Source organism: Sturnus vulgaris, chromosome 1, assembly GCF_052056855.1.
Source record: "Sturnus vulgaris isolate bStuVul1 chromosome 1, bStuVul1.hap1, whole genome shotgun sequence".
NCBI lineage: Eukaryota > Metazoa > Chordata > Aves > Passeriformes > Sturnidae > Sturnus > Sturnus vulgaris.
The window spans coordinates 63,257,690-63,277,730 of record NC_142243.1 but is presented as its reverse complement, the minus strand read 5'-3'; positions in this window follow the sequence as shown (position 1 = coordinate 63,277,730).

Genomic DNA, 20,041 nt, shown 5'->3' with positions numbered 1-20,041 from the left:
TTTAGTTGATGCAGTTTTTGAGGCTTTTTTTTTGTTTTTTGATTGCTAGTTTGTTTATTTATATTTTATTAAATTAGGAAATACAGAGGTTAGGGCTTTAAAATCTAGAATCTTAATTTTACCCCGGACTCCCCTTTTTGGTTAGAAACCACAAGTCCGGTCTCCCCAGGTATACCTAAGTAAGCCACAGACCAGTATTATTTGTTATTCGCCTTCTCCATAATGACAAGGAACAAAGGGATCAAATTATATTTTAATCAAGTGTCTTAGTATAAATACACAGAGTTTTATCTTCTTCAGAGGACAAAGGGTCACTCTTTTTCAGTCCCATAGTTCTATATCAAGACTGGAAAATGATTTAATCGTTCACCTTTTCTACCTGAGGCTGTCATCTCTTTGCTTTCTTGCTCCCTGAAATTTCTCCATTGTTACCACCAATCACACTGCTTACAGGGACAAACAAATGTTTGTAACATTTGGTGAAATCATATACAAAACCCTTTTATTTTATGCATTTATCTTGCATGCTAGATGTATGTTATCCTAAGAGAAAATACTAAGCTTTTAAGCATTCATGGCAAACTTATTTATATACAGCCTGGATCACTTCCCCATTTTTTTTCAGGCTTGATATTTAACAATAGCTACCAAGAGCCATTATTAGCCCTGTTAAACTATTTTTAACCATTTCCTTCCTTTGGTAGGAAAGAAGGAACTTTCTGCCTCTTTATCCACAAAATGTCAGCAGCTTACCTTCATAATCCTTCCTGTTGCAACAGAGTTTTTATTCAGTATATATGACCAAAACATATGTCTGCCTTGGCATCTTACAGTAGACTAACATATTTAAGAGACAAATGTAGAAGCAGCCTCTGGATTTATAAAATTTGTAATGAATTTTTACAGTATACACAGCAAAGACTTAATTATTGGATAGATTTTTTTCCTCTGATTTTAGAAAACCCATAGAAATTAAGGAAGTAATAAACTATTCATGCAGATGATCTACATGAAATGCTGCTAACAGTGCCTTTAGTTTCCTCTGGACATTTTAACATGGATGTCTGGCCAATGCTCAACATTTCAATATGGGATAAAGGAAAACAAGACAGAGCATGCTCTTGACCTCTGCAGTCCATTAGTTTTGTATGGATGGCTGTGGAGGAATCCTTAAATGGGGAGAGTTTATTACATCCACTCCTGTAGGTCATTGGGATTTCCTGAGTTTCTAGTGCTCATTTGTAAGCCCAATAAATACTGAAGTACAGGCTCTCTATGTCTGCTCTATCCATCTATCCATGTATATTTTGCTCCCCACAAGGGCAATGACATTTGTACACATCCACTCAGTTTTAACCTTGCTGTTTGTCTTGCCCATTTCAAACACAGCACTATTCCTTTGAATTAGGACATCTGTGTTTTCCTTCACTACTGTGTCCAGCTGTCTGCAGCTAAACCAGACTTTTTCTTCTTGTTAAAAAATCTCCATTTTCCAGGCAGAAGTTTTGTTTATTTCCCCTAGCTCTATCAACTGATTACACTCCTTAAGGCTCCAAATGGCAGCCCACAATTCTGCTGCTGCAGTTCTTATCCATTCACTGAGTTAGTCTGGTTGTTGTTATACTTCTTATCAGAGGGTGTTTTTTCTTTCCTGCTGACTGCAACACAAATTTCTTAGCTGCACATTTCTATGCTCTATAATTGTAGGATATAAGACTCATAGGAATATTCTTGTGCAAAGTTAGTGTTAGAGAAGCAGTCTGGACCAAGGCCTAAGTGAGTTAAGAGCTGCACTAGAAAATAATAAAAGATTTATCTTTTGCTTAGACTTCTCCTGAGCATATACAAATAGTTGGCATTTACCATATCCTCTGGCAAGGAGGTCCATACCTCAGTTATGTATTTCATAAAGAAGTCTCTGCTTCTTTGTTTTCAGCTTAGGTCCTCCTGATGTTCTTTGATGCCTCTGAGTTCTTGTACTGAATAAGGTTCACTCAATCTCTTTTCTCCATGCCCTTTGTGACTTAAGAGGCCTCTTTTATATACCCTTTCCACTTGTCTTCTTTTGGTCGTTTCTTGTATTGCAATCATTCCACAACTCTAGTTATCTTTTTAGTCTTTCTGTATTCTAGGACATAATTTTTGTTCTCTGGTGGATTCAGGAGAACCATAATTACACATGATGCAGGTAATCCCAAGTGACATAGCAGTGTATTCTGTCCTTTTTCTGGTGAGGAAGACAACTGATGTGCTTTCTTGACTGCAGCTAAGATGATATCTTCGTGGAACTCTCATAACCTCAATAATTTGTGCCTAAAAGGCATTTTTATATTTAATTGGGGTTTCTTCTCCCTCGGAATAAATTTATAACAAATGCTGGAAATTAATATAATGAAACCATTTAATTCTCCAGTTATTCCCTCTTAGGAGATCCATTTGGAATTCTATACAATCTTTCCCATCCTTATTAAAAAAAACCTTCATCAGCAAAGTTCCCTGCACAGCACTCACCCAGCTGCCTGCCCTCACTTAATCCCACAAGAAAGATGGACAGAGGCTACAAGTGCTTTTAATGACTTGTAGCCTCTGTCCTTAATGACTTAAGAGCAAGGAGGAATGGCTTCACACTGAGAGTAAATTTAGATATTGGAAATAAATTCTTTGTTCTGAGGGCAGTGAGGCACTGGAACGGGTTGCCCAGAGAAGTTGTGGGTGCCCCATGCCTGGAAGTGTTCAAGGCCAGGTTGGATGAAGTTCTGAGAGTTGTCCCTGCCCATGGCAGGGGGTTGGGAATGAGATGGTCTTTGAGGTCCCTTCCAACCCAAACCACTCTGTGGTTCTATGATAAGGTAGGCAATACAACGCCTGTAGAATTTTGGTGGTGACAAATCCCTCCTGCAAGGGCTGCCTGTATATTCCTGACATTTTGCCTCTCTTTTAACCAGTTGTTCACTCACAGACTCATTTCTTCTGCCTTGGCTTCCTGAAAAGCCAATCATTCTGAGTACTCATTTAGGTGATGGATTACTGCAGGGTGTATCAATTTATTCAGAAATTCTGAATGACATTTTGGCTTTGAATATGATCAGCTGCTAAACAACTAATTTCACAGTGGTTTGCTAATGCACTTTCAGAAGCATAACAGATTATTTAGTAACAGCATTTTTCTGTATTTTTGTCCTTTAAACAAAGCACCTTAGGAAAAAAATCTATGAATGCATATTTTAATATATTCTTATGAAGAAATAAGAGTATACATTTATGCACCTGAAGACAGAGCCGTAGTAAACCCTACAGATGGATACAAGTTAAGGTGGCACAGCAAAAGAATTCTGGCATTTTATGCATCTTTAGTACTTAATTTCAATTAATTTGATTTTCTGTGTACTCTATCCTTCCCTCTCAGTGGTATAAAAGCATTGGAAAAAAAGGTTAAATCTTTCACATCGCTGGGACTTATTGGCAAAGAAGGCAAAGAGGAATAAGGGACCTGAAGCTTGCAATGGAAATCCTAGAAAGGAAGGAATCTCCCATCAATACTTACATTGTGAGATGATTTTTGAAAGGGAAGAGACAAAGTCTGTTGAGCACACAGGTGAGTAAGAAAGTGGATGAAAAATACAAAGAAAAAAGGAGAGTAAGACTGAGTGAAAAGCCTGGGATAACAAGCTGGGAAGAGGTGAGGACAAAGCTAAGATGACTGGAAGCCAGTTAGGAAGCAGAAGGAAAGGGAAGTGTTGGTTTGTTACCTGACACTAGATAGCAAATGCACCAAGAATAAATGTTTAGGCACATATATTTCTCCTCTACAAACTCTGACTCAGTTTTTTTCCAGGCGGCGTGACAAGAAGAGGGAAAACTCTGTGATACTTCTGTCATAAGCAAGCATCCATGAAACCTACAGGCAAAACATGACTTGTGCAATATTCTAATAATTCAAGCAGTTTATGCTGTGATAAAGGATATTTCAGTACTTCTGGTGGCACTTGCAAGTGTCAGTATGCCCCTATCCATTTTTGAGCTTGTGTTTTAAAATGAAAAAACATTGAAACTATTAACTAATTATTTCACAGACTCACAAAAATTGTCATTTCCAGAAACGGCAGAACTGTTTCTGGTGAAGTTTATGGTATTGGCATGAGACACTAAGCCAGTGTTTAGAAACTGTACAAGCAATTGAAATTATTCAATAGAGCATGTGGGACAACTGTAAAACCAAGTATAAATAGATGTTCTGCTTGTAATTTAAACTCATGTACATGGCAACACTGATCCTATTAGTATACTAAATTAATTTATCATGAGCAGAAGGGTACATAGTTTTAAAGCATATTTGAAAAAATAAGTCTTAACCATATTAAGTACATGCATTGCACTGAAAGACTCCATTCAGACTAAATGTCACACATTCCTTTTATATGAATAAACCCAGAAAGAATTATATGCAGCACTTTTGCTGTCTGTCTCCATGTGCAGCTGAGCTGAAGAAATATTTTCTCCCCACATGCGCACATGGCCTGTCACAGGGTGCAGAAAGTAAAATCTTCACCAGAATCTCTCTCCTGTGCAAGCTAACTTGACTCAAATATTTTCCTTGTAAAAATACTTATAGAGCTTGACCCAATGAGTGACCTTAGTGATTACTCTTTACACTGCCTTGAGATAAGCCTGTAAAAAGCCTGCTCTTCTACACTGGGAGAAACCTCTTTTCCCACTGGCTTATATGAAGTAGGGTTTTCAGAAAAGTAAAATCCTACTTTTTAAGCCAACCACAAGGTGATGCAAATGTCAAATCTTTAATCACATTAGATTATTTCCTCAAATTTCTTCTTTGCAAATCATCTCAACATGGACTGGATAAGTGAAGAGCAACTGATGCCATGTACTTGTACTTGTGCAAAGCATCTGACCCTGTCCTGCATGATGTCCTCTACACTGGAGAGACATGGATTTGGTGGATCAGTGGATGAGGAATTGGCTGGATGGTCACACTCAGAGAGCTGTGGTCGGTGGTTCAATGTCCAGGTGGAGACCAGTGACAAGTAGCATTCCTGAGGGATGAGTGTTGGGACTGGAGCTGTTCAACATCTAGGCCAATGACATGGACAGTGGGATGGAGTGCACTCTCAAGGGTTCAAACTGGGAATGACAATGGAGGAACAGTTACCAGCAGTCCTGTGAGAGTGGGGTGGATGGGGATGATTAGCAAAAGGCATGGGGTGATGTTGTCACAAAAGCAGAAAACAAGACTTAAATTGGGGCACCTCCAGAACTGCCTGTAACCAAAGCAACATCACTCGAAAAATCCAGGCCCTTGGGTTTCCAAGGGTTCCAGGATGCCTCTCTGAAGTGCATGTACATAGCACAGGGAATGAACATGATGAATTAGAGGTCTGTGTGCATCTGCAGGACTACAGTCTTGCTGCAATCACCGAGACATTGTGCCAGCAAGTTGATGGAGGTGGTCCTTCCCCTCTGCTCAGCTCTGGTGAGGTCACACATGGAGTGCTGTGTCCAGTTCTGGGCTCCCCAGTACAAAAGTGATGTGACCCTAATGGAGAAAGTCTAATGAAGAGCCATGAAATGCCTTCATGAAGTGAAGGGACTGAAGGAACCGATTCCTTCCCAGATCCTTTCCCCTCTCAACCGTCTGTGCTTTTGGGATTGTTAATATAATGGAATCTTTAACAGTCTGATTGAAGCCATTATTCTTCATCTAATTATTGCAGAAAAAGAATGAAAAATAAAGTAGCTAGAGTACTAAAATACAGGAAAAGATGCAGTAATTGCAACAATACCATTAAAAACTGAACACACACAATTTCCTTAGCTTCTAACCCTTTTCTGATATTATGCTCATCCTTTCACTGTCCCTCTGGGTTCTAGTCTTGGTGGTTTCACTCTGGTGTTGGCCGTGGGGACAAGGTCTTAGAGCAAATTCTCAACATCTGGAGTCCTTTACTGGAGGGAATACTATATTTGTGCTGACTGCTTCCTCTTCCTCTAAGCTAATACACATTTGCTTTGAATTTAGGACTTTTTAGAAATTGTCAGCAAAATCCAGGACATAAAAGATGAAAATAAGATCCTAAGTGTAACTAAGTTGCAAAGGAAAACTAAGATCTATTCGGAAAAAATCCCACCACATATTGAGACGAAATGTCCAAATAATAGAGGTGTCAGAACACAAGTTCCTGGTCTCATGAAGTTTAACAGGTGCAGTTCTCACCAGCTGTCAGTGGGAAAACGCCAGGCAAGGCCACTGTGGATGGTGCTCTCAATATGATGGCTACATTTGCTGGCAGGATAATCTATTCATATTTGTATCTAGAAAACATATTTCTGACGAACACAAAATTTCACTTTCAAAGTGACAAGCTTCCATGTTACAGGGAGTAGCTTTATTTGCTAATAACACAGCACAGTAGTGTCACAAAGATCTTTGAAAGACATTTCTCTCCTTTTTCAAATATCCTTTATTCAATAGCTCCTCTGCCATTGTATTACTTAGAGAAAATTAAGGTATCCAACTGTCTTAAAATTGGAAGAAATTTGTAAGGATTAGGAGAACTAATGATACTCAAATGCAGAAAATATCGAAACATTTTCAAATAATCTTTAAATCATTCTGTTAGTAAATGATTTTAAAAAATATTTAGAAAGTCCATACTATCTATTCTTAAGACTAAAGGGCCATTTAAAAAATCTTCAAAGGAAAGCACAATTTAAATTAAAATGTCAATTTTTATGTCTTAAGTTTCACTTTTCAGTTAAATAATGGAATTGTTCTTCTACAAGAACAGTGTTATTTGAGATATTCATCTGTCAAAGAACTTTAAGGAACAGTATATGACCACTTTAGTCTGGCATCAAATTTTACAGATAAATTCATTCTTTTATCCAAATATGTCTGTTCCTGCTTCACCCATGTATTTTTGGAAAATGCATTCCAAGTGACAGATTATCTTCATAAAACTTTGTGAACTGGTCTCTGTCTCCTCTCAAACAACAGAAAATACAGTAAATTCTGCCTTTCATGTTGCCAATCCTACCAATCGAGATTTTTCTTCTCCTGATCACTTTCTGTGTGAGACCTCTGGAATGCCTGCTCAAGAGAAGGCAGCAGAGGTTAAAACTGAAGCTCAGCCACAGGAAGGGAGATTGCTCATTAAGGGAGCAGGGGAGAGAAAAGCTGGGCATTTGAGTACCACAAGAAGGAAACACACAATGCCAGCAGGACAGAAAGTGTGTTTATGTCGTGTGTGACTGCCACAGGATAGCTACCACCCACACTTAGGAGACAGAAATAAACACATTACCCACACATGTGCTTGACTCTTACCAAAATTTAAAATGCAGTTATTTATAGATCTTAAAAATAGTGATGTGGGCAAAATAAGCTTTGAGCAACAACATGATTCACATCATATTGTAAGTCTGACTTTTTTTCATTGTTCCTGTTTTAGGAAGAGGTGTTTGGCGCACAAACATACCCAAAAATGCTTTACACAAAACTGCTCAAAAGTAAAAAGAGACCCTCTTCCACAAGTTAAACAGGTGACTTCTGACACAGCAACAAGGATTGTTCAGCACTGCCAGAAGTATTTACACAGACAAGGTCTATGACTAGAGGTAGTCCTTACTACACAACTATCAGCAATGCACTGATAACAACAGGCTTGGGAAGGGTAGCAGGGAGAGACCAGGGAGCAGAGAAGCCTGGCTACATCCATGTGCAGTGCTTCATATAATGATGAAGTTCACCACTCCTAAGGTTCTTTCTCAAAATAGACTCTGAGCTATCACCACCAAACTTAAAATTAAAAGTTATTTTCACCTACTACCTCTTGAAACAAAATTCCATTGTCCAAAAGTTTAATCACAGATTAAGAACAAGAAATTACCAGCGACAAAGTAGTTTTGTGCTTTAGCCAGGTAGATGCTGTAGTCCCTAATACATATTTGGATAAATAAGAGTATATTTATTCACCATACTGTCTTCAGAGAGATGCAGAGTATGTTTCCTGATTTCCTGGAGATTTGCATCATGTATCCTCTAACTGACCAACTCACATCCTGCACATGCTGCTTCCCAGCACACCTTCTGCCTGTTCTGCTGTGCTGCAGCAGCTCTCAGAGCAGCACTGGTGCACTGATGGGCCAACCTATGCTCAGAAGGGACACTGAGTGCAGTCCTGCTGCATTCATAGCAGCAGGAGCACTAGCCTAGTGGGTGGAGGCTCTCATTCCCACAAATGCCATGAGAACAATTATGGGGATAGGAAATTTCTGTCTTTGATAGCTCTACTCTATTAATTTTGGCTGACATTAGCTATGGAGATCTAAATGGTTTTGCCTGTGCATCAAGACTCCTACTTCTGCTAATTGCTGTGCTTGTTGTTAGCGAATCAGCTTAGAAATTAATTTTATTTTTTCTCCCTTTGCTGCTGAGATGCAATAGGCTTCACCTTATTCATGGGTTAAAAACACACAACTGTAAAAGCTTAGTTTGCATTTTGATGATACAAATTCTTTTTGCCAGATGCATTGTTTGCTTCCTAAATCATAAACTCTAAAAAATTCCTTAGCAATAGTAAATTAATTAATGCTGTGCCAATATTCTCTGGCTTTTTGGTTCTACTTATGATGGCTTTTATCTGCAAAATACTGTGTTTTCTTCCTTGCTTGACACACGAATTAGTATGTGCTAACTCACTCACCCTGTATTTTATCCCTGGCTGACAGAGAGTGTTGTAATACCCAAACACCAATTACATGAACAGTAACTCTATTCTGAATCGCTGGTGTTTGCACCTCACTGCTTCAGAAACCAGCTGAGCAGGGAAGACAAGCATGTACTGATCTCCCACACTCCTGAGTCTCACCTGCCTTTCCCACTCCGTACTGTATCACCTAATTATAAGCATGTTTTTCTTTCTGCTCCTACTCCCTGCCTGTCTCTCCATGTTCTCATAAGCTGTAAGCCCGGTTTCTATCCCACTTCATTCCTTTCAACCACTTTTTTTTTCAGACCTTGTAGAATAATTTTAGCTTTCTGTATAACAGAACCTAAGGAGGACAACCTGGGTAGGAAACAGTAGTAGTTAATTAAACAAAGCTGAACAAATATAAATAATTTAAGGACATGAGCCAGTACTGTGAATGCTGAGTGCACCAACATGCACTTCTCTGCAGCACACACGTAGCACATGCCTCAAGCCCTTTTAGAAGTCTAGTCAGCTCTCAAATGGGGGAGGAAAACCATTCCCTTTCAGTGTTTTCTTTTTATCAGTTTTAAATAAACATGCTTCAAGTTTCTGCTTGTGTTTCTGTGACAGGACTAAATTAAGAGAACACCTGAAACAGGCCTGAGATGCACCTGAGATACACCTGAGATACACCTGCAATGTGGTCCTTCTGCCACACTGTGGTACCTCCTGCTCTGATATAAATTGGGTGTTAGTGTATTAGTGGTGTCAGTCACTCCTCGAGGCATTAAGCATTAATTCCTTGCCCATAAGGATAATCTAACCTGTTCATATTGCAGCCTAGTCAAACCAGATTACAACCCTTCTATTTTCACCATCCCTGAAGGGTGTGTATAGACCTTCTACTTGGGTTTCTGGGTTTTCTTCTAACTGCCTTGCCCAGCTGGAGCAGCCACAAATCCCTGATCTTCCTCAATGACTGTGTAAAACCCATTTCTTTGGTGTGCTGTTTACACAAAAACACCCTGCAAAAGGAAAGGAAAAGCTTTCTGATTGTATGCTTTGAAAAGAGGAAGTCAAAGAGAGAAAAATATGTTTTTGTGTACATTACTTTTACATCAGTCAGGATAATGTATGAGATGCTGCACTGTGCAGCAATAGAGAAAGAGAGAAGAGAGATTTCTTTTTCTCTTCCAAAACCAAAGGTAATCTCAACTTTAAAAAATATAAACAGCAGTTTAAAGTGATATATGTAACAATCAATCAAAAAAACAAGGAAGATACATTTTCCAAAAAAAAAGAGCTGAAGATAATTTTCTGAGTAATAGTTGTAAGAGAAACAGGGAGAAACAGGCTCTTAGAGTTTGGATTTTCCAAAAATGAAGCATGGCAGTTATTTGTAATTCTGCTTCTTGGAAGAGAACAAAACAACAAAACAGAAGACTTACTCAACAACCACAGACTGCTAGTTTTCCAGACTTTCGTTCTTCTGTCCTCCATGCCCAGATTCTACGTTTTCTTGAGTATTGCCCAAAAAAATGGAGCAGTGTGTATCAACCAGCTATGCCTGCAAAGGCAATGGTAGCAATGTGGGAAATGCCCAGGCTAGCAATGGGAACTCACAAGAGTAGTTAAGAATTCACTTTGAGACAATTTTGATAGCTGGTAACCAATAAAGAAAAATGTTTGGTTGGATTTTTGGTACACAGGTGAACATGCAAATAGCAGGAAAAGCTAAATTTTTAATTTAAAACTGAGTGCATTTAGTCAAGTGAGATGAATACGAAATTGATAGAGGGTCTATGCAGGTTTATGAAGTCCTTACACTGATCAAGGCTTTGTTTTGGTCACAGAGCTTCTTCTCTGTTGCTGAGGAATTTTCTTTCCTTTGGAAGTGCTACAAATAGCAAGAGAGAGGGCACTGAGTCAGTTGGTTCCTGGCTAGAGCAGCTGCTGCAGAGCACAGGGATTTTTCAAGCAAAGTTTGTATTTACAGAGGTGACCTGTCAAAAAACACCTGAAGTTTTGCATTGTTTCCTTTTTTTAACCTGTCATGATGTTACCATATATTAAAAAGGGATTTTACAAGCACTTGTTTGCACAGATAAAGAAACTTGTGTTTCCTTGGCTCCAAGAAAGCATAAACAAAGGAGAAATGGAAAAAACAAGTAAGATTAACAGAAGGTTCTCTTAGCACAGACTCATTTTAGCTTTCCTGAAGCAGTATAATCCAATGCAGATGTTCATTTGCCTCATTCTTGGCAACTGTATTAGATGAACTTCCTCTCCTCAGCAACATTTTCTCAGGGATTTATTGTCCCTTTGTTAGTCTGCCCTTAAATTGCTCATTCCTTTCATGTGACAGTGAAAACACAAAATGGTGACAAATCAAGCTAAACACATGAAAGAGCTACAAGGAAATAGTAACATTATGGAAAAGTAAATGCAATATTTAAGTGATTTAAGTACAAAAATGATCGCTTCTTTTGTTTTATCATTTCTGATAGTGGAGATGATAGTGGTAAAGAGTCATTTATTAAGCCAAAATAAACCAAATAATTACATAAGAAAATTAGAGAGATGGAGCAGTAGAAGTAAATCAAATGGCATGGACAAGGTCTACACGTAGTAACAAATGTAAATAAATGTTCTTTGTCAGAATTTTTTCTCAATAGTCTAAAAAATTAGGTTCTCAGATAAATGAATTTTACTCACAACATGAGTATATAGCTTCTGATAATATGAATATGGAGGAGAAGGCAGTACTGCCAAGTTCTTTAGCATTCAAGTTTTTCTTTTAATTGAAAACTTTTTCTTCACTTTGACACAAAAATGTTACAGATGGTCAAAGCCTTGAGTGAACTAATAGGTATTAATTGTTCTAAGAGGCTCATGAGGAACCCTCATTCTCACTGTACCAGGAGCTCTACCAAAGACCAGGGGGTTACAGTCTCTGGGCTGTGTTGCAGGTGTGCTCCTATCCCTGTTACTACCTTGACTCCAAAAATCCTGTGTTATTTTATCACAATTCTATCTCCATTGGCACTAGATGAAAAAGCGTCAAAGAATTTTTAAAGTGTGTATGTTAGGATATTTTAGGGAAATGTCTACTTTGGGGAAATTCAGTTGGACAAAAACACAGTTAGGAGTCACTAATTCTCCTTATGCTAAAAATAGTTTAATCAAGACCTGAGTTTATGAAACTTTTTATGTTAAGCAATCTTTATATTACCTTTCTCTTTTTTTTTTTTTTTTTGAAAACACTAACTGAATCCCAGACTCCTATCTATTCCTTTTAAAGTGACTGAGGAAAAATCACAGTGTGGCTGTTCTGGGGGTTTAATAAAATGAATGTCTGCCAGGGGTTGCCAAATCAAGCAGTCCTAGAGAGGCAGAAGAGCCATTTCCCCAGGTCCTGCCTGTGGTGAGGCTGAGCAAGCATTCCCCAGAGCACACAAACATTCACGATCTCAGAGTACACCTGGCTGGCCACACAGAACACCATCCTGTTCCTTCCTGTCACTGATTAGGATGGAAGCCCACCCTAACATGCAGCCTGTCCGGCTGCTGTCCCCTTCATCCTCTGGTCCTTCAGCTGCCTTCACACAGGGACATGCACATGCAAATAATTCTCTCCAACAGCTGGTCCAGCCCTGTGGCCCTGCCAACAATCCCCAGCCCCACCTCCTGCTCACTCCAGGAGCCAACTCACACACCCTCTGGTCTCTCCAGCATCCAGCTCAGACTTAACAGTCTCCAGTCCATTTCCTGCCACCTAAACCTCCAGACACTCTCATCCACACAGACTGACTCCACTAACTAGGGAGAAAATCATGGCCAGGAAAACAGATGGACCAGACATCTATTTACACACGACCAGTCTCTTTTTCTCCCTTATCCAGCTACTTTCCCATGATTGTTCCTCCCCAAGCTGTTGCAATTGCCTCACCTACATCCACCCCTTTAGCTCTTCCCTTTATCAATCCCAATAATGAGTCCCACACAGCTCTTGGGCAGTGACTTCCTCCATTCCAGTTTAAAGCACATTTCATCAGGAATGGCTGACAGGAGTCAAAGGCTGAAAGTATGAGATGGAGGCTGGTGGTGGCATCACATGGCTGTGCCAGAAATGCAGCTCCCTTTGTAGACGATGTCTGGCCCAGGATTCCAGCACTGACACATAGTTTGAATGTAGCACAAGCGGCGCCTGCAGTCACTCAAACCAAAATATTTTAAAAGTCTGGTTGTGGCTGTCTCAGTTGCAAGTCCATTACACTGTCGAATATAAACCAGACTTAAACAGGTCTAGGAGTACCTACGTAAAGATATTTAGCATTTCAGGAAAAATAATTTTAACAACTTCTTGTGTGGAACTAATGAGAATGCTTGTCTAGAGTAAGACTCATTTGTCATTCCAATACTTATATGTTCCTACATTCTTTGGCCCTCAATACTAATAGGACATCCTGAGAGGGATGGGATGGATGATACTCTCCATGATATAGAAATCACTGTCATTACTTCAGTACTTCTATATTTTTTATTTTTATTTTTGTACGTGTGTGGTTTTGTTCAGTTGGTTTGTTGATTTTTTTCTTTTGTTTTTGGTTTGGTTTTATTTGGGGGGGGGAGGGTTGGGTTGTTATTTAGTTTTGTTTTGTAGTTGTTGTTTTTAAGAATAATTCAGATTTCAATACAATTCCTTACCTCTCATGAAACCGTTGTGCTACAACAACTAGATACTCATTCTTGTTCAATCATGAAAAGTTACCATTTCTGATCTGAAAAGGGAAGGGTGATGCAAAGAGCTAGAAAATCTGCTCTACCCAAAACCCCATGACACATTCCAAAAACTGAACCTACAAATAAATTAGTAACTTTAATCATAACATGGAAAATGCACCAGTAATTAATTGCTGGAATGAAAATCTATACTCTTTCTTACCTGAGGTAGTTCCAAAGTAATAAATCTGGATCAGGTTTTGTTTTTTTTTTACACTTGTATCTGATGCCTAAAGTACCAACCAAAGTAGGAGTACTCTTTAGTCTAATTTACTGTCAGCGAAAGAGTATTCCCTAAAATATATTTACAATACAGGATTTTGTGGCAGTTCTAACTGTACTGAAAATAAACTTTGCCTTCCTTATTCTGCAATCTGATACCCTTTGGCTGTGACTCCCATCTCATCATTGAAAGCTTTGATTCAAATAATCAACACCATTTTACATTGACTAAAACTAGCGAGCAAAATTTTCTAGATGAAGCGAGATCATCACATAGGGTTGCCTTGTTATTTCACTGGGCAATCTGAGAGCACTGTGAAAGCAAAAGGATAATACTAGGGCCAGGACTGGGGTCATTGCTGACTCTCATCAGTGAAAGGTACAGGTAGCCCTAGTGACTCCTCTCTTATGCAGAGGGTGGCTGTGGAAGAGACCATGGCTCCAGTGACACTCCGTTTTTTTCACCTATTACACAGAAATAGTACACACACATGTACGAAACATCTGGTTCATGCCTCAGGAGGAGGTATTCAGAACCCTGGTAAACTTCTTATTTCTTTGAAATAAGGGGAGAAATTAAATTAACTTTACAAAGCCTTCTAAATAAATTCTGTGCTGGCAGAGGAATCACTTGTAGAAGACTCATTCATTTCCACTGGAAAAAAAAGTGGTTGTGTGCTTTTAGTAAAACTTTCTTTTTGATTAAGAAACTAATGGCAAATATTTTCATATAGTTTAATGAGCACATACAGGGCCAGTATCCTGGGAAAAACTAAGCTGGCACACAGTTTCTGCCTATTGGCTCCCAAAATTTCCTTTCCACTACCACTACATGTATTAATTGCCCACTGAGCTTTGGGAATAGGCCAGCAGGAAAATTTCAGTGTGTGTAGTTTCTCAAAGACTTAGGCAACTGAAGACTCAGAGCAAGACCAGAGTCAGGTGGAAGGTAAGGACAGTAATTCACAGCCAGAGGCAGCAGATAGGCAAGACTATGACAGTCAGCACTGAGTTTGGTTTCAGCTGCTCTGAAGCCAAAGCCTAGAAATGAAGTTTTCCATCAGTACAAATCAGGCCATGGTCTTTCATCAATTGTCACGCACATGACTCTTCTGTGAGCTTACTAAACTGGCAAAGAGTTATTCTGTTCATTTCTGCTGTGCAAGTAAGCACATTTGGCTTACAGCATGAAAGTTGAGAACCGGGGTCAGAAAGAAATATTTGAATGGATGTACAGCCAGGGCCAGCAGGACACAGAAGGAAAGACCATTTGCTTTCTTTATTTTGACCAGTTTAGAACACCACAAGAAGCTTGTCATGCCTAAAACTCTGCCCACGTCTGAGACAAAATGAAGAAAACAACACAAAAATTATTCCAATTTAAGAAGATTCTTCCAAGCTAGTACTTCATCTTGCACTGCATATTTACAAATTGAATAAGCATAATAAAATGAATAAAAAATTATGGCTCATATCTTCATGTCCACTAAACCTGTAAATAGTTGGAAAATAAATTTTTGAAAAGTGTGACTGGTCCCACCTTCCCAAGTCTCTGTGGCAGTGTGCAGTCTGTGACAGAAAAAGGAAAGATCTCTGAAAAATCAAACAGGTTACAGCAGATGGATGCACTCCTATTGCAATCTGTTCTCCCCAAGATCACTTCGAGACACAGGAGCAAAGCAGTGCGTGAGAGTTGCTTGCCTGCAGATAAACAGAAGGTTTCTTTCACTACAGCTAATGCCTCACATTTTCTTGATATGAATATTAAGTATATAGGAATTTACTGGCTCATCTGAATAAACACCACATGTGCAGCTGTACTAAATATGCCAGCAGTACACAGAGTAGAGCAGTTTTATTTGCTCAACACAATGTGTTAGCCATGTATAAAATACAAGCAGTCACTATAAATATGTATAACTCAATGCATAATTTATTACAATAGTAATATATTTTATTATGTAACTAAGAATTAAAACATTAATACATCTTATAAAAAACATAAATATGTATTCACCCCCATGTATACTGTGTATTAATTCAATATTTTTTCTTGCAAGTGTTTGTGATCAGAAAAATCTTTGAGTCAGAGTCATTCTGTCAAGAAATGCATTGATAAAATCACTGATGCTTGAGATAAAACAAAGGTGATTCTTATAATCTAGCTCTTCCTGGGGAACTACAGAAGCAATATCCCATAGATGTAGTTATTATAATATCCATTTATTCTGTCACTTCTCAGTGGCTTGATACACCTTCAGGATCTAGACTTTTTGAATTTCCAGAACAAACCTCAATAGGAAAAAAACAAATGTTGTCTCTTAATTTAGTATCAATCTTCGTATTCTTTATGCATGAACACAAATCTTCTTGATATTTTTGGAAGAATTGAAAAAATCCTTTCAAAGAGATTGATGTTGTTGAATATACTCATTTTTTATCAATAAATATGTTGATTAAACTGTTAACAATATCCCTGTATCTTTCTGCTGTCACACTCCAGTCAGACAAAGATTTAATATAAGGAAAGAACAAGAAACAAACTAAATGTTAAGAGTTGGATTTCATCTTGAAATAAGCAGTAGTCAGCTATGGGTTTTCTTTGTATAGGGACAGAGAGGGCATTTTAAAGAGCATTAGAAGACATTACATCTTCCTTCTTCTTCTGTCCAGGCTTACCCTGGTGAAAAACTGTTCTCTTTCCTTGACTAAGAAAAAGAAGTTCTATAAAATCACAAGAGTGCCCGTTCAAAACATAGATAAGATTGCTTTGAGACAAGGATTTTCATTAAGAAATGCAGCCAGAAAAGGACACAGTAGTTAGAGTGTGCCTAGCAGTTTGCAGCTCAGGTAATACAGACAAAACACGGTAAGGAAGAGTGAAATAAAGCTCCCTGGTTTTCCTTCAGGGAGGTGAGGACAGTATACATCTCCTTATCTCCCTCATGGGCAAAAATATGAAGGTGATGAGGCCTCAAATTCCATTCTTGTGTTTAATTCAATTCCAGGACCTGTGTATTTCAGAATTAATTGCAAGAACCTGGTCCAGGATTGCTCTTCTGTATGTGTGAGAGCGAGCAAGTACAACAGGTAGTGGGGTTAATGGCTTCAAAGACTCTTTATTTGGAGATATTCCATGAGCAATCTGATTAAATTTGTTCTGCCTTGGGCAAGGGATTGTACCATTTGATATCCAGAAGTCTTTAACAGTAGTAAATCTTGGAAAGGTCTGTGATTCCACAGGGGCTTTGGAGGTGCAGAAGACTGTAAAGGGCCATCACTGCAGAGAGAACCTCTCAGCAGGAGACCAACGCCAAGTCTGCCTTTTAGATGTCCATCAGAAGATGACATTTGGATCAAGAAACTGTCCCTGGAAAGCCCACCCCACAACCATAGAGAAACGGGTCTTCTCTAGGAAGTATACTTCGCATGTTTGGAATGAGATAAACACAGAAAACAAGCCAAAACAAGGGATTGTGACAGGCTGGACTGTAAGAGGCATCAGCAGATGTGGGAAGGGGCATTCACATGACTGCTGCTGTGGCACTCTTTATATAAAGATTAAATAAATTGCTCAAAACTATTTAATAGTCAGTAGCAATGCCAGGCATAGGCAATTATAAAACTAGGAATTATCTGGCTCAAGCATATCAATCACATTATCTGATTTTCTTTTTATAAATATACTTAGTACTATGTTGAATAAATCTGGAAAATCCATAATGTAATAAGCCATGTGCGAATATTCACAATAAACATGGTTTTATTTCAGTAAGTCAATAAAAAAAGTATTTCAAATGCTATAAAATGCAATTTTATTTAATCATTTCAATAAATGCTTGTGGAGCCTTCCAGCTTCCCGGTTAACAGATGTGGATGATTAAAAGGAGGAACAGTAACAGAGAATCTATACACACCATACTATGCTGTTACGAGTACTGAATGCAAACTGAAGGACAGTGACTGAGGTGGTAGAAGAAGAACAAAGCCAACAAAGGGAAGAAAAAAAAGTAGTATTTATTTGGCAGGACGAACCCTACAGGCATCTTCAGAGATAAACCTGGATCACCTCCCATTTATAAATCTCTCTAATTGCCTTCAGAAGGTTCCAAATCCAGCCAAGGATGTGGAGAATATTCTACATTACTCAAGGGTCCAAGTATTAAAACGATTGCAACTGTTGTAGAGCAGGTTTGCAGGCAAACCTATGTTCATTGGAGATGTAATCTTTTCAAAATGCAGAGTCCACACTGTGAAGGACATCTGAGGTGGCATTGTCCCATTTAGCTGTAAGGGGCTGGTGCCACCAGGCAGGAGTCAGGGGTCTGTAGGGTCACCTTAATGGCACAGAGCCCCCAGATGTGGGGCCTCACCCACAGCCCAAAATAGGGGCTCACTCTTGCTACTGGCTGGACATGGGGACATGCAGCTGCAGGACATTGGCATCTGGCAGGTTGGGACAACAGGGTTTCTCCCAAAAGGAGAGCCAAAAGTTGTTGACCTTCTAGTATACTCCTCAGAAAAAAAAAATAAAAAAGAAAAATTGGCATCATTTCTGGCACTTTGATTTTTTTTTTTCTGGTTTTGTTTTGCATTGTTTTCTGTGGGTTTTTTTTTCTCCCGAGCCAAAGATTGTTGCTGTTGTCTTCTCATTCCTTTGATCAAAGCATTAGCAAAAAGTTAATGCTTCAAGAAAAAAAATCACCAATTCTGTTTCTAATTATTCACTTTTTTAAAAACGACAAACTTGTTCATAGTTAGTGTCTTAAGAAAGGACTAAGCTCTGATGTGGACAATGAAATTCAGATTTGAGGTGTAAAAACTTCAGAATAACTGCATCTGACTCTTGGTTTCCTCGTCAAAGGAGTCATTAGTCAACATGAAACTTCTCTTCAATTGAGAGCTAGATTACACTCCTCAAAGGTTCAGTGCTTTAGCTATATGAAAACTTGATATAACTTACTGTTACATTTTAGAAGCGTTGGTTTGCATCGTATTTAATATTCAATTTACAAATAATTGAAAATTAGAGTAATAATTGGCAGCAGGTTAATGTAAAAAAAGAGGGCTTTCAGAAAAGCAAATGCTGTTCTAGTTCCCATGGCACCATTCCCAATATTTGTTTTATACTCCTGAGAGAAAAGAGGAAAGCAGAACAAATGTTAAACCTCCCACACAAAATTCTCAACGTAATATTATAATTCCCCCTAAGGCTTCAGCCTTTCTGTCAAATAGCTTTCTCTGTCAAGTTTCCAAATTCTTTTATTGAGAAAGGATAATAATTATAATTATCCAAAGTTTAAGTTGGTGCTTTTTTACTAAAATAGTTAAGCTGCAAATTCTCATTGAAAAACCTTGTAGAGTAATTCATTTAATTTGCACGGTATGATTACCACAATGAGAAACTCTCATATATATAGCTATAGATATAGATATGTTTGTGTAAATGCATTTTTTCTTAATTGTCACCTTCATGGGAAAATTACTAGTTTATATCAGCAATCTCAGTAATTATTCATAAAAATTATCTCAGTATTTATTGCTTCAAAGAATTATTCACTTGTGCAGATATTTTCTTCTGCACTTTCCAATGATGTTGTACAACTTCTGATGTACTGCAATATCATTTTTCTTATCCATTTAGCTGATTGTGCTTTCCATAATTCCTCGGGCTTAACAAGAACCTTCCTAGAATGTTCAAGAAATATATATATATATACAGTGAAGTGATGGAGAAACAGAAAGCAACAAAAGCAACACAAATATATTAGTAGATATATTAGTAGCTGGAAAGACACCTCAGCTTCTCTGTGCATGCATGACAATTCTTCTGTTGTCATGTAGTTAGATTCCATCAGAAACTCAAGTCTTCCCTGTACTAACTGCAAGAGAAGCATGCAGAGCAGCTCAGATGAGAAGATTTGCATTAGACGTGTTAAATAGATGAAACAGCTGCTTAAAGAAAATTTTCTGCAAGAAAACTCTTTTAGACAGTCACAGTCTTTGGACCAATATTAAAAAACCCTAACTTTGGCACCAAATGTTAAGTAGAGAAATGATCTTCTGCATCCCTGGGGGACTTGGGCAACATACTGAAGTACTCCAAATAGGTGCTTTTCAGAACTACAACCTGTCAAAAGTTTTGCGGGTGTCCTGTCACCAGCCCTTTATTACTTTAAAGCCGTTTGCCAAAAATCTCTAACCCATAGAGAAATTTCACCAGATTTGGTTGCCTCTAACAGCATCCTACAGGCAGCTTTTTGCAGTCTGAGAAAGATAAGCCCACAGGCTCTGTCTGAATAGAATTCAGATTCTATATGAGTACTTCA